The 14094-nt window shown below is 42.3% G+C and overlaps 1 protein-coding gene across 3 annotated transcripts in view; it reads right to left on the reverse strand.

Moving 5' to 3' along the window:
• The window catches only part of LOC106655834 (acetylcholine receptor subunit alpha-like), a 110764-nt gene that overhangs the window by 71047 nt on the left and 25623 nt on the right, over positions 1–14094 (reverse strand). Inside the window, exon 3 of one of the 3 annotated variants that reach the window (XM_023462886.1) lies at positions 6905–6997. The exons of the other annotated variants lie outside the window; for them this stretch is intronic. The gene's annotated coding sequence lies outside the window, so the exon portion shown is untranslated. The remainder of the gene's footprint in view (positions 1–6904; positions 6998–14094) is intronic. 3 annotated transcript variants of the gene reach the window in all.

Genomic DNA, 14094 nt, shown 5'->3' on the forward strand with positions numbered 1-14094 from the left:
GTAAGCGAAGATTGCAGTAACGAAAAAAAGTATTGTTTTTGACATTTTTCGAAAGCTGCTAAAATTCAGTTATGTAGAACTATGCGCAAAACAATTAATCTCTCACGTTGATTTCAAGGCTAATATTCATTCTCCGGAGATATTACGCGACCACAGAAAAAAATAGGAAGCGAAAAAAATCGAATTATCGTTCGACCCCTATAAGTATAGATGTTGTACGAGCGGAAGGTCGATTCTGCATTCATGAGAGGTCTGAAATCTGAAAATCAGGCAAGAGCCGCGTATAGGACGCGTTAGCTAGGCCACGTTTTGCTCGCCTCTGCTTCTTCTAATTTTTTCCCTCGTCGATTTTTCATTTTCCCCTCAATCGAATACGACGCTCATAATGTATATATACGGCTATATATTTATATATAGTATGCTTCTCTCTCTTTTTCCGCTAAGCGTCGAGGGCGATCAAGGAGTATATATAACTAACATAGCGGAGAAGGAAAGGCAAAAAGTAGAGCAGCCAGCAGCACCAACGGCCCGTAGTTACTCGAAGGAAATTAAGCGTTTGCAAAACCGTTAAAGAGAGGAGAGCAGGAAACTTTGTTTTTCAAAAAATGGAAAAAAAGACTGGCGGGAAATTTGCTAGTCAGGTTGAAACGAGTAGCGTATTTATCCATCGATATAGTATCGCTGACAGGTCTATCGATATGCGAATCGTGCCATGGAACTATTGAACTATACCAGATTAGAAGGTTTATTCTATTTCTGTTTCTAATTTTCATTGGATATAATATAAAAATTATATTGAAATCACATGCTTATGCATGTTTTAAGAATGTTTGAGTTAAGTTTTCTTCGGAGTTTTATCCATCCACATAGTCTCTATCTTGATTCTCCACGTCGCAGGTGTCTTCTTCAAATTTTAATTAAGGGTCGAATCTCGTCATGTGACTTTGGGCTATTGGGAAGTGAAGAATACTTACTCTGCATCGCTTACAAGCAACAGCTTATACTTCTTTACTGCACGATGATATGGCGAAGATTAACTTAAATTTTGACTCTCTCGTTGCTCTCGCTGAGAAAAAAAAATTTTTTCGAGAAATTTTTCCATTAAGACGTTAACAAGATGTTCGTCTACTTTCCGGTATTGTGTATAATTATTATTTAACGCACGAGCACGCATAATGAAGTTTGCATAATTTTATCTCATAACAAGTTTGGCAAATGAAAATCGAACTCAATTATGGATCGTAGTTGAATTATCGGTCGTTGAATAATGAACGCGTTCTTTGTGGATAATTCAAAATTTGACGGGGGCTTGAATACAACGAATTTTTCCATACCAAGAGACCGAAACGAGCGTTTAATAACCGAATTATTTTCATTGTATTCATAAGTATTTTTTCGCGATTGTTATCGAACAGTTCGTTTACGCAATAAAAAGTGTCGGTATGAATTTATCTGCTCGTACACAGAGGGGCTTCATTGTTCCCCAAGCTAACACGCGTCGGAAAAAAAAATAAAGAAACAAAGAGAGAAAGAAAAAACTAACCAAAAGTATGATTAATCTTCCTCGTTTTCTCAATTTATTTTTCTCTCCATCAAACGTAGCATCCACGGGCAGTGTTGTTGCCTTATAGACACGCCTCGCGTGCGATATATACAGATATATATAATACACGTCGGACCAAGAAGCACGAGTTTTATTTAAGGAAGCTTCTCTACCGCTCGCTCGACTAACCGAGATAATTTCTTCCTGGCATCATAACAATTTGACTGGACACTTCAAATTTTCACGAATGGATTTTCTTTTTTATTCTTTATAAACGCGTACAGTCTTGAATAATAAAATGATGAAAATATAAAGGCATTTGATAGAGTGTACCATTTATGAAATTTTTTATTCGCTATGAGAGAGGGTAATTTATCGAGAATCTCTTTTAATGCCTTTGGATTCATCAAGAGCGACTATTTTGGTTCACGGGAACGATCGTTCCCTCTCCCTCTTTCTCTTTCGAAACTCGTGTAATTAATGCCAAAATCCGATTGTAGTATTCAGCGCACGCTGTTTACGGGCCAATGTACACGGGTGTACATGCCCACATCGCAAGTGTAATGAATCAACTTATACCGCAGGGCGGGGAGGTGTGCGCACTGCATCGCGTGCTGAGCACTCTATGCGGCCTCGGTTGAAAATCGAGAAATTTTCGGCAAGGGACACACTCTCCCAATTGGTTATCATTTATTTATAAACTCGGGGTCCGTGTTTGGAATATGATCACTAGCGTTTGCGAGAGTTACGGACGAGGCCTGTGCTACAGGCTGCACGCGAGAAAAATGAAGTGGAAAATACGAAAATCGATTGCGAAACCCAAGCTGCGTGCAATTGATTTACGTTTAATTACAATGAGTTTCATGAAAGATTTTCATATCTTTATATTCGTAAATGTCGTAGAACGTGAAAATTTACGTTGAAAAATTTTTCCACTCTCGTGTCTCTCCACCAGCGTACTGTACCATGCATCGGAGTCCCGCGGGGCTCGCAGACCATATTAAGAAAACGAAGCCATTTTCGAGAAAGGTCGTAAAATCACGTCGGTGTCGTTGACGTACGAGCAAATGCACGTACATACATATGGATGTAAAAATCCGTGAAAATTTCGACAGGGTCGATTGAGTCGAGCGCGCGCTGCACACCTCGCGCGTCGCGCAAGGTAAATCGCCCGCACACACGTTATATAGGTACACGTGCACGTGAACCCTCGCCCCCCTCCATCCTCACTCCCTTTCCCCGCCGAAATGGCCGTGTATATTGCAGCACGGATGGCAGGACACGAAGTTCGCGCCCAATAAAGCCTCGAGCCGGGCTTCGCTCTGCTAAATTCGCATACAGCAGCAGCTGTATCTATGCGCGAGCTCGCGCTTGTTTTGCGGTCACGTAGCTTCGTTTTGCTCGTTCGCTTTAACGATATTATAGTCCTCTTCCTTCCTTCCTATATAGCTGCATTTTTTTGCCTATACTACTTGTCATGCTCGTCGCGAATGTCCGATGATCCACGCTCGAGGAATAAATCGTCGCGCTTAATCGAAAAAAAAGGACGCATATGGCATGCAATTACGCCGAAAAAAATATGTGATTCCGTCGGAATGATCGCGCGCGTGTGTGTGTGTGTGTGCCTAGTATCGGAAGAAAGAAAAAAATACATACGTGGCCACATAGTGGGATATATTTTCGCTTCGATTTAACAGCCATAGAAAAGAAATTGCGATCTATGCATATCGTATCGAGGTAATACTTTTTTTTTACCTCCCGCGCCCTTTCATATCATACATAAGCTTTATACTCTCGATAGGTATTCTTGACAAATTTCATCTCGTATAATACGTCTGTGGATGTGCGATACGAAACTCTTTTCAAAGACTCGAAATCGAATTCAAGAATCTCTTTTATACTGTATTCTACGAGATCGTTCCCAAGAGAAAAGAAAAAGGAAAGAGAGAGAGGAAGTGGAAGAGGTATAGAGCGGGGGCGAGAGGGAGGGAAGAAAAAGCTGCGCTAGGTACTACGTAACAGTTTAAAGCAAAAAGATCGTCTGAAAAATCGAGACAAATAGACATATAAAAGAACGAAAAGTCCGTACATATCTCTACGTAATCACACGCACGCACACAAACCCACGCGTGAACCCAATTGTATACATAAGACTGCTACGTCAATGTAGCGTTTCGCGCAGGTTCGAATCACAACAATTTTTTCCATCTTCCATTCCAAATGGACGCGATATTTCTGCACGAGATTGGAGTTCGAAACAAAAAAAAAAAAAAAAACAAAAACAATCCATGCGGCAAGTACACGACGCGGCGCTTTTTAATGTCTCATTAATAGCTCGCGCACAACTGCAGCTCGATAAAACACGACGCGAGTGCGTATAGTAATGTATAAGCGTTCGACTCTCGCAACATGTAAGTGCAGTCGGGAGTCTATTGCATCGCGCGTCTACTGCTGCTGCTGCCGCTGCTGTGAGCGCATCGGATGAAATTTTCCGCCCACGTAACGAGATACGACTTTTGAGACGCGGCGACGATGGTGCGGATACAGTAGTTTTATACGTATACACGTACACACATACGTATGTACACATCAAACCGCATGTACATACCATGTATTTCGGGGGGCGGGCTCGGCCAGGTGAGCGCTTAAAGAAACACGTATTTGCAACGGCGCACGTACGTAGATACAGCCATCAGCAGTAGCAGCAGCAGCAGTTGCACCGCTCACCCGCACCCACACATCAGAGACTCCGCGCAGAGCTATACCAAATGGGTATACGAGGGAAGCGCGAACGTGGCTCGAAGTTTAAAATTGTTCATTTCCTCTTTGGGGGGGCCCTCTCTCCCCAGCTCTTACTCTCTCGCTCTCTGTGCTTTACGCGAGTTTTCCTTCTAACTTTTGCTCGCGCGCGCGCGCGGAGTAAAAAGGTTAATACATTTTTTTGAGTGTGCTAGATTCGTGCATGCAGCATGCGTATACACACACACACACACACACACACACACACACGCGCGTATATATTTTTATAATATAAAGCCAAACCACAACTCCCGTGGAATGCGAGTATTTGGCCCTTATATTCTCCAGATGTTTTAGCACGTATATATTGTATATATACTTACGCGCGAGTGCATGCGTGCCACTATTATGCGCGTTTCAGCCAAGCATACACAGACGTTATGCAAAAGGAATTGATTAATTTAGATCGAGTAAACAAGCAGCAGCGCGTATACGCGTGGCTTTGTTGGTACAACGAGGAGAATTTAATAATATATGAGTTATACAACTCGACGTTAATTTAAATTCCAAATACACATCTAAACATACGGTTCGTTGAGCAATCTTTTATCTCGTTTCATTAATTAACGAAGATGAAATAGTTTCATCTCCGTTGCGACGCTCCATTTTAACTTCGCGATAGTCCTGTCTCTCCGATGTTTCCGTTACTTTTTATATCGGCGTGGTTTTTAACCAAAAAAAAACAGGCTCTTACGCGCGTTATTGTCCCGCGCGACTCCTCGTTCATCTTCGAGTATATGCGCAGCTTATCAAAAGCGAGGAGAAGAACGAAAAACTTTAAGCCGTACCGCATCACGTCCCAGAACGAACGGAGGATTTCTATTTTAAGCGGCCAATGAGCAATTAAGCTTTTTTTGTTCGCGCACTCTGCTCTGCAAAATTGAGGTAAAACTCTACGCTAGCTTCGTACTACACACCGAACATCTCTCTGCAGCGCTGCAGCAGCGCAGCGGCAAGAACACATTATGGAGTTGTAAGTATTCGTCTCTTTTTTTTTAGGAGGAGCGCGCAAGAAAGTTAATTTAGAATAAGGATTACGTAATACGCGAAAGTACAAGCGCTCGAGTTAAATACAGCGCGTGAGCAGCGAGCTTTCAAGAGTGGATGAATTTTCGACTCGGCTGCGCTGTTATGGAGCTCGAGCAAGTTTCAAGATTTTGCTTCATACCCCCGATTTAATGTCGAGCTCGCCGCCGCCGCCGCCACCGCCGGACTCGCCGCACGAGTTATGGTCGATAAGTGGAAAACATTATATAACATCGGACCCTCTCAAAAGCTCGGACGTTATACCGCGCGCCGTATATAAAGATGATGAATTCGATAAGGCAAAGGGCCGGGTGAACTGTGTGTGTGTGTGTGTGTGTGCTGCGTTGATCGTTCGGCGTAATAAATGAAACATTATATATTATATATGAGAAATGAAAAGTCGTCGTCGTCGGGGCTAGCCAGAGCTACGGCATCAGCAGCAGCAGCAGCAGCAGCAGCTACCGCGCCGCCGCTAACCAACTTTATTATTTCCTCCTATAGTACTGCAGAGTAGAGAGTACTTACCACGCGCGCCAGGAGAATAAATGCAATAAAAAAAGTTTTCCCCGCGCGCGCGCGAGATCAAAAGGCCAAAGCGCGCGGGCACGCGGGACGGGTAATCATAATTTTTTCTCGCGTGGCCGAGTTCAGCTCTCTCTTTCTCTTATCCGCGAGAGCGCGCGATACTTTCAGCATCGCCTCTACCACTGCCGCTGCTACTATACTAGCTCTCAACGAAATCCATTTTTCTTTAAAGTTAAGTTTTATATAACTGAAACCTCCTTCGCCCTCCTTTTGGATGTAAGTTCTCGCACTCTCAACAGCAGCAGCGCGTCTAGTTTTAAAGGGATGAAGAATTTTTGGTCGAAGGAAAAGCGAGCAACCCTCGTAATGAAGCGCGCTCCTCGCGCGCGAGCAGGAAAAATGATGTAGCGCCTGGTTCGTGTGTTATAAAAATGCAAGCCACTTATACGCGCGCGGGTCAAAGGAAAAAAATGTACTCTCTTCTCTCTGTCGCTGGCAGCTAATTCGTTTGTCATTAAGTTTCGCGTGCACGGCGTTGCAAGCGGTCGCGCGTATACACGCAACACACATACCCGCGCGTACGCGCAAGTTTTTAAATGATAAATGCGTAATAAGTTCCGAAAGGAATCTGCAATGGATCTTGAAATCCCGCGAGAGGAGAGAAGACTTTTTTTCGCACCGAGCAGCGCGAAAGAAAACTCGTGAGCTTCGCGCGTCCGATCTCAGCAGCAGCAGCGATACTCTCATACCTTTACGCTTTGGGCGAATTTTTCAAAGCGCGCGCAAGATGTCTCGAGACGGGCAAAATTAATCACGGGTTACACGACTATACTACTGCGACGACGACGACGACTGCCGCCTGCCGCCCCTCGTATTATACCATTGAGAAAAGAAAGAAAGATTAATGATGGTCTCCTGAGTACGTGATTGTGCATTTGTTCCATCGCACGCGCGCAAGTTCACGGAGGGCCGTATTAACCTTTTTCATACAATATATAACTCGGCGCGTACCTCTTCTTCCGGTATAAACGCTTTTTTCCATCTGTGCGTGTAGACAAGTAACTCACGATTGCGAGCAGCAAAGGATACGGTTGAAAAACTCACCTGAAACAGAAATATTAAATACGTATTATTTAATAACAGTTTCGTGCGGTAAACAATACTTCTAAGAAGATATCTTATTACGTAAATTTAACGTAAATAAACTAGCAGAGAAAAGTTTTCTCTCGCACGGAACTATTTTATATTTAATACTCTTAGTTTCATAAATGTAACGGTAGCGTTCAAATTTTTACTCGAGTTTCAGCGAGAGATTTCAACGTTTTAATGAATGAGAGATCTCTCTCTCTCTCTGGCGGAAAAAAAGAACAAATACGCAATTAAAAGCGACACTGAACTCTAGGCGCTTGATAGCTGCTGCGGGTCGAGAGAAAATAAAAATATCGACGGTTTATGCAATGTGTATTTCGTTAAATAAATAGGTAGAGCGCAAAGTGCACATTTTGCCGGGCATGCGAGCAACGAATTATTTTAACTCGAAGTTAAAATTAGACTTTAAATAAAATGAAAAAATTTTTTATTTCATCGTTTGAGCTGCACTTATTGTTTTTGTAATGGGTAGCACTATACATTTGACAATTTTTCAATTCATCACGAGCTTTAATTTATTAATATAATTCTTTACGCTCGAGAAATTTTTCATCAGATAACAATTTACACAATTGAAAAGTACAAAGCGAATTGGCTTGACACTTCAAAGACATATTTAGTTTACTATTGCGAGCACGAAATGCATTTTTTTCAAAATCCCATTCGATGACGAGCCAAAGTGATAAATTAAAAAAAAAGAGAGAAAAGAAAAAAGAGAAAAGAGAAAAGTGAATGCGAATACTTCCTCACTGCTTCGCGTTGTAAAGAAGAGTAAGTTTGCTTTACTTGAAAATGTCAACTAGTTAAAAGTACTTGAAAAGTAAAGTACGGTACAAGCAAGCGTACATTAATGAAAAATAAAAAAGAAGAAATATCTTATCTTACACTTAAAAATGGGGAAGGAAAAAAAGTAAAAGCATATACTTTCATCTCGATCGGTAAACATTTTAATGGTCGCATGCCCCGTCGACTCTGTATTGGTATACGATGCATTATTTACTATGGAAAAAAAAGATACAAAAGCGAACGAGACTTGGAGCTTTGTTCGCAAGCTCGGACACCTCATCATCGAGTCTTGTACATATAACTCACCACAGACACTCGAAATATCTATAAGCGTCAAGTATAAGAGGAAGAAAAAGAGGCACGTATATTTCCGTTTGTTACAAATAATATAGGAATTCACGAGGGGCCAGGGAACTTATTACAAAGCGTCGCTAAACTTTCCTATCAGGGGCCGTGCAAGCTGCGATAATGGCTCGTTTTCATAATCGTTCTCTTTTTATTTTTCCTCGCCTCGCCTCGCCTGGCCTCACCTCCCTTTCAGCTGCATATAGTATCTATATATATATACACGCGTGCGTGCCGTTCATCAATGTATATACACACACATTGTGTACATCGGGGTCATACAGTGTGCGGCTAAGGCAGCAGCAGCAGCAGCGGCAAATAGGTGGTGCAGGGGCATGTGCATAGCCTCAAGGAGGTTGGTATACCCGAACGCGGCTTTTCGACAACTATGTCGGCAACTTTTGTGTGTGATACACTCGCATTGTATTTTATCGTGTATGCGCGCGGCGCGTTTGCAACAAAAGCTCGAGCTCCGTGTGTGGGTGCAAGTGTGGCTTGGCTCGTAATACGTGTGAATGCGTTCGCGCGTCAAGGGTTTTCCAAGCCTTACGAGGCCTTTTTCAACGTGTATACGTATCATACAGGGTAAAATTGCTCGCTCGACAAAAGTACGAGGCGCGTACGGGCCAAGAGCTTCCTCGAATAACACGTAGATAATGCACGCTCGTCGATGGCGTTTATAACAAAATTGGATTGAAAAAATGCATAATATTAACGTAGTTTCGCTGTATACACAATTCAAAAGACAGAAAATCGATAGTCGATCGCGCGGCGCGTCAATCCTAGTTCTCTCTCTCTCTTTTCACGAATACACAATACTTATTATTGTACACACGGGCGAGGATTTGAATCGCGTAACTATCGGCGCGAGCCACACCCCGCGTGCGCCGAGACGGACGTAAATGCATAATAGCCCTATATATAGTGTACGTGTAATGTACGACGCGGAGCGTATCTTCCTCGAAGCACATCATGCGTACGCATTATAACACGTTACACGCAAATGCGACTGTATATGCACGAGGCGCGCAGGTAATTCTCACACACATATATGGGTACGTTGAGGCGTGTTGTGTAGAGGTCTTGAAAGGTAATATTTGTCTTGGCCGTCGCTCTCCCTGCCACCGCTGCCGCCGCCACCGACAAAGATCCAGGTCAGGAGTGGCCCTTGCGCGCGCGCGCGCGCCCGTGCTGCGAAGCACGTTTATATATAATGTGCATATGTGTGTACGTACGTACGTGCACGTACATGCGCCTAGCGTAATACGTATATATTTGTGTACGCGAGCGAATGATTATGTTCTGGACTTTGCACCCGTGGCAATCCTTCCATTTATCCATCTATGTATCCAACTACTACGCTTGCACACACGTATATATAAACGTTAGGATGTAAGCGCGTGTGCCGATGGTTAAGCCGAGGCTACTGTACTCGGGCAAAGCTTTCCGATCTACGTTGAAACCTGATTTGCGAGGTTCACAGCTGCTGCTGCTGCTGGACTGGGAAAACTGACCATAATCGCTATTAGATAAGATCGTCTTGATATAGCTATACCATCGATTCGATTACCGGATCTTGCCTCTCCTCGACTCTTCGTATATAGCGCACGCGGACTCGATTACTTTAGCGAGAGAAAGATGTCGAACAGTTTTCTTGCTTCTTTTTGTCTTCTTCTCTTCCTCGCTATCTCTCTTGCCCTATCGGATTGGCGAATAATTACTGTGTTATTTACCTAGTGCGAATATCCTTTTGACGTGAAACCGTCCGTGGTATTTTAGGACTGGAAATAAAAAAAAAAGTTGAAAAAAATATAAGGGATGGAGAAACGAGCGATAACAAAGTTAAACTTTTGAAAAAGTATAAGAAAAGAAAATGCATCGCGGAAGAAAAACATGAAGCAAAAGAGAGAGAGAGAGAGAGAGAGATAGAAAGACCAGACTCTCACGCGTTGAAGAATCTCAACGACGTCTAATTAAATTCTTTGCACAGTTGAATCGCCGAAGAGACGACGACAGTGGCGACGAGTTTAAGAACATGCGTAGCCCAAGTTTTGCGCGCAGAAACTTTTATGCTTCCGACAGCAGTAGCAGAAGCAGTAGCAGTAGCAGCAGCGCACCTGAACGTTTTCGCGTGTATATTATTATTAAACTTTCGCGACTATTCGCTTAGACGAGAGAGAGAGAGAAGAAACTGTCTGCAGTTTGCAAAAGGTGCAGAACAAATTTTTCCTCTCCTACTGGATGAAGTAATGAATACAAGCTTGGGGGAAAAAAAGCCCTGTAATAATGACCGATCTTTTCTCTCTCGAATTTCCATGTATAAAGAACGTCGCGTACACATCCGTTGGATATGTACGTGCTTTTTTCGTTACATATACAGAGCTTTTGCCAGGGCACGTCGAGCTTTCTTTTCTATTATTTAATCTCGATCCATAAAAGTCGAGTAAAAAGCAGAGAGAGAGAAGCGCGCGCTGGACTCGATTCCATCGAAAAATCAAATCGATAAAAAAAATAAACAAAAATTGTTGCAGCACATGTGTGTGTGTAGCATGCGCAGGGCGTGATTCTTATACAAGGCAGCAGTAGCAGCGGCAACCCGACAGAAGTCATAAAACAAACGTAGAAAAAAAATCGCCGTATTGCACTACGATACATTGTACACGTATTACAGGTGGGCTCGAATATCGAAATCTCGTATTATATATACAGAGGCGCGCACACGTGCGCTTATACATATATACAGGTGTATATACATCTTCGCGGAATCAAAAACAAAAGAGCGCGTTGAGAGCAGAGTAAAAGAGTGTCGTAAAAAAGGGTAAATATAAAAATGCTTCATTTTTATGCGCTTTATGGATCGTTCGATGGATATATATACGAATGAAATATAAAAGTGCGCAGCAGCAGCGGGAAGTTTATACATGCCGGAGTTCACTTTTCCGTGATAGCGACGTCTCGAATGCACTCGAAAAGTAATTAACCGAATCGATCGCTTCAAAAACCATTTGCAATTTTTTTTTTTTTCTTGTCGAATCGCCATTGAAAGAGATTTTCTCTGCAGCATTTGCTTGGCCTTTGAATTGCGAATAATAAGGGCAATGATTTTCAGCGTAATCGCGAGAGCTTGTTTTAGTGAGAGAGAGAGAGAGAGAGAGGCACAGAGAGGGAAAGAGAAAGAGAAAGACGTTGAACGACATCAATCTGTACGTATATATACATACTCAGTGTGCAGCATATAGAACTAGTGTAAAGTGTAAAGAGAGAAAGATAGAGAGAGAGAACCTGCTCGTGGCGCGGTGCAAGCTCAAAGCGTGTAAAAGCCGATTCCAAGCACTCATTGTGCCAGCTATACTGCACCGAGCTGCTGCTTCACTGCACTGTATAGCGCGGTAATGCACGTGCATACATACACACACACACACGTGTACACGGATCTCTATGTCTCTCAGGCCTCTTTATAAATGTACATACATCTCCCTCTCTCTCTCTCTCGTCGTCTCTGGCGTCGTCTCGCCCCGAGACCAAGTTCAAACCTTCAAATGGTGCTTATATATCGAGTGTTAATGCAGCTCAGCTCGTTAAAGTCGGTCTCCTTAAGAAGCTCAGCATAATTTTCGCATTGACGTGTTTCTCCGGGATAAAGTTTGCACTCTCTCTCTCTCCTGCGAAAGAGATCATTCATATTGTATACGCGTTACACGCGTTAAAGATTAAATGGATATAAGAAACGAGAGAGAGAGATTAAATGACTACGCAACGAGGTGCTTTTAAAAAATCCGATTTATTATGTATTACAACAAAAATATTCGAGAGCCAAAGAGAAAAATAAACGAGAAAAACATGAAACTTCGAGAGTATCAAATTCTTTATTATGAAATCTTATGGAAGAAATTTTTTATCAAATTAATTAATTACACTAATTACTCGCGCAACAGAAAGAAGAGTTTAGTGTCCGGTAATATAAACATTAAAAACATTTGATGTTCTGCGTGATACATTAATTTTATAAATTTTTTTTGTTCTGCAAAACTGTAATTACGTTCTTAAAAATATTTACAAGAAATTAATTTAATACTATTAAAAGTTTATCAATTATCATTCGATTTCAAAACCTCGATTTAACTTATACAATTATTTTTTCTTTGCCACTTGCAGATTTACAGATAAAGGTACTCGCCATCTGGCGGCGTAGATTGGCTTATGATTATGATTGAGCCAGACAGCTACGACCACGTCGCCGCGACTCTGCAGATTTTTCTCAGTAAGGACGTAGCGGACGCGGGGGACGACGTGACGATTATCTTTTTCAAGATCTTAGGCGAGCAGAGTGATCGGTCGAGGCGCCTGACCGTGGCCACGGATCTGTTCGACGTGATCCGTTCGATCACGAACTTGATTTTTCCCGACTCGTGCTATCTCGACATGATGCAGTCTGAGCTGAGAATGTCCGATTTAACTTATACAATTATTTTTTCTTTGCCACTTGCAGATTTACAGATTAAGGTACTCGCCACCTTGCGGCGTAGACTGGCTTTGATTATGATTGAATTTTTATAGATTTTTAAAAATAAGGTTAAAATTGAACCAGTATTTTTCACCAGTAAGTGTTTGTTCAGTCAAAGCGAAAATAAATAAATCGATACTGATACATTCATCTTCCATAGCAAAATCTCTCGCACAATAATCTCCATAGCGCGCGCGAACACTTATGAAATTTAAATGACAATATTCATGAGTGTTTGGTAGATTATTATTACATATTCATCGTTGCAAATCCTCCGACATCACATTTCAGATATTTTCTTGCAATAATTCCGAAATTACGTAACCGTAAAATCACAGTAGAATTCACGCGAGATATCTCTCTCTGGTTCTCTCTCCTCTCGGGCTTTAGAGTATTTCGCCCACCAGCGCGTATCTATACGTGTTCCCTCAATTATCTCCGCTGCATGTGTCAGCATGTTCTGTTATTTACGTACATACGCTGTTGCACCGCTGCAGCTCCTCCGCGCGAGCAGCGCAGCGCAGTGGATGGTAATAATTCTCGATGCCGAAGCCTGATGTTGAATCATAACTTGCCTCGTGTTTCTCTCCCTGCTCGAGCGACTATACGTACAATATAAGCATCCTCATATTTATGTACTTGTACTATAATGCTAATGTAGAATACTTTTTCTCAATAATGTAAATAATTTTAAAAATTACTCGAGAAAAACAAAATCCATAGCACAGCGAGTGTATATATTGTATAAACATCGTCTCAAAGACCAGCTCTGCGCACCGGACCGAATCAACGTAATTAATAACTTTTGATGCTGTGTAGTATCACCACGCCTCGTACGTGCATAATGCATATAATATATTTCCTTTGGGAGGTATGTGTACATACGATACCGAGTACTGCACACAGCTCGAGGAGCAACGACGACGCTGTCGAGGGAGGGAAGATATCCCGGCGCTTATACACACACACACGGAGAAAGTGAAAGACCTTTTGACGTCGAGGCAAGTATTAGTGCACGTAGTGCTAGAATTTATAATGCGCCGAACATACTGCAGTTACAGTCTCTGTATAGCCTTTATAAATGCCAAAGTTTTATTGCACAATATACATGCAGCAGCAGTAGCAATGGACAAATGAAGACTTATGTTTGTTGTATATAATACGCGCGGTTATGCTAATTTCAGACACCCTGATTGTATAGTAGAGCGCGTTGCGAACAAAGTTCGCCCGGGTGGGATTGGAGAAGGGAGGGCTCAACTACTCGACTACATGAAAACACTGATTGATTAGCTATTCGGAGCCTTCCCTGTTACGCGTCGGGGCTATATAAGCGACGCGCGCACAAATCGAATTAATCATACGTATAAATTTTGTTTATGCACAGCAGACCGATCGAAAAAAAAACGTCCGTGAGAAT

This window comes from Trichogramma pretiosum, unplaced genomic scaffold (assembly GCF_000599845.2).
Source record: "Trichogramma pretiosum strain Unisexual culture from Peru unplaced genomic scaffold, Tpre_2.0 scaffold1, whole genome shotgun sequence".
Lineage (NCBI taxonomy): Eukaryota > Metazoa > Arthropoda > Insecta > Hymenoptera > Trichogrammatidae > Trichogramma > Trichogramma pretiosum.